The sequence below is a fragment of the Orycteropus afer genome, unplaced genomic scaffold, assembly GCF_000298275.1.
Source record: "Orycteropus afer afer isolate SDZICR_OR568_19922 unplaced genomic scaffold, OryAfe1.0 scaffold00201, whole genome shotgun sequence".
In the NCBI taxonomy this organism is placed as follows: domain Eukaryota; kingdom Metazoa; phylum Chordata; class Mammalia; order Tubulidentata; family Orycteropodidae; genus Orycteropus; species Orycteropus afer.
Window position 1 is genome coordinate 1,927,406 of NW_006921788.1, and position 1,932 is coordinate 1,929,337.

Genomic DNA, 1,932 nt, shown 5'->3' on the forward strand with positions numbered 1-1,932 from the left:
TTTAGGTTAATTCTTAAGTCCTACCACCACAGGAATCTGCGAGAGCGCTGTCTCTTTAAATATCCAAAATAGTCAAGCTGCTTTTTAAACCTACAAAATGGGGTGCCCTCCGGATCAGCAAAAGTCCACAGCTCAGCCCACCTTTCTCTTCACCTTCTCCGTTTGTTCCCCAGCTACCGTGCACTGTCCTCGTGCAGTCCCTGGCTAGCAGGGTGATTTTTAGGTTAATTCTTAGGTCCTACCACCACTCAGGAATCTCCAAGCCTTATGTCGCTGCCAGACCACAGCTCCGTGTGTCTCCTTTTTTGGTATTTTCACACAAATTCTTCTGCTAATTAGGGTTTAGTCCACTTTTGTATCTTTCCCTTCAAGGCTCGGGGTCCAAGATTATTTTCTGTGTCTGTTAATTGGTTTCCCTTTTCTTTGTTGAAGAGCGTCTGTGTAGTCCTTCTGCCTAGTCCGCCATCTTGCCGGAACCTCCTGATGCCTACAGTTTTGTAGTAAGTTTTGAAACCAGGAAGTATACGTCCTCCAACCTTGCTCTTCTTTTTCAAAATTATGTTGGCTCCTTTGGGTCCCTTGTTCTTGCATTCATAAAATATGAATTTTAGGATGTGCTTGGCCTATTTCTGCAAAAAAGCCATCTGGGATTTTGACAAGGATTGGTTTGAATCTGTAAAATCAATTTGGGGTGTACTGGCATCTTAATGATATTAAGTCCTCAAATTCATAAACACAGGATGTCTTCCCATTTAATTAGGTCTTCCTTAATTTCTTTCTAAGATTTTTTATGGCTTCCAGTGTACAAGTCTTTTACTTCTTTTGTTAAATTTAATCCTAAGTATTTTTTTTTTCTGTTGGATGCTACTGTAAATGGTACTGTACCCTTAATTTCATTTTTAGATTATTAGTGTATTGATTTTAGTGTACAGAAATACAAATGACTTTTGTATACAGATATTGTATCATATAGTCTTGCTGAACTCCTTTATTAGTTCCAGTAGTATATGTGTCTGTTCTATGTACAAGCTTACATTCTCTGTGAATAAAGATAATTTTACATCTTATAATCTGGATGCCTTTATTTTTCTGTCCTTCCTAACTGCCCTGGCTAAAACCTCCAGTACAATGTTGAAGAGAAGCAGCAAGGGCAGACAATCCTTGTCTTGTTCTTGAACTTAGGGGGAAAGCATTCAGTCACTCACATTAAGAATGATGTTATAACTGTGGGTTTTTTGTAGAGGCCTTTCTTTTATCAGGTTGAGAAGTTAGTTCCCTTCTATCCTAGTTTGTTAAGTATTTTTATTTGGAAAGGGTGTTGAATTTTGTTAAATGCTTTTTGGCATATATTGAGATAATCAGGTTTTTTTTTTTTTTTTTTGTCCTTTATTCTATTAATGCGCTATGTATGAATTTTGAAACAAATATGTACTTGAAGAAAAAATTCAGACTTCTCCTGCAAAGTAGGCTTGTCAGATTCTCCCATTTCCTGCTTTTCATCAGATGGAAAATATCTGCCGAGAGAACACACACCCTCAGATTGGGTTTGTTAGCTCCAGATTCAAAGAAGTTCCATCCAAACCCTGGCTGTTGCTTTTAAAAATAGTCAAGAGCTCAATGTAACAGGAACCCTTTAATTAATCAGCTACTGTAAAGAGGTCAGGGCTGCTGGAAATCAGTCAGGTTTCTTTTCCCCCCAGTTATTTTTATGTTAGTTTATTACTTAAGAAAATAAATTTTCAATGGGTTTAAGCAAATTTAGTAAGTTCTTTGGTGAATAATCCTTTTTACTGAAAAGTCATACTTTTTAAAAAGTGTAAAGGAATTGTACTAAATTCAGTCCTCAGATTATACATGAATGAAACTCATATATTCAGCAAGGCAGAGAGGAGCACAATACATCCTGCTGGATGGACATGTTCAAGTGACTAG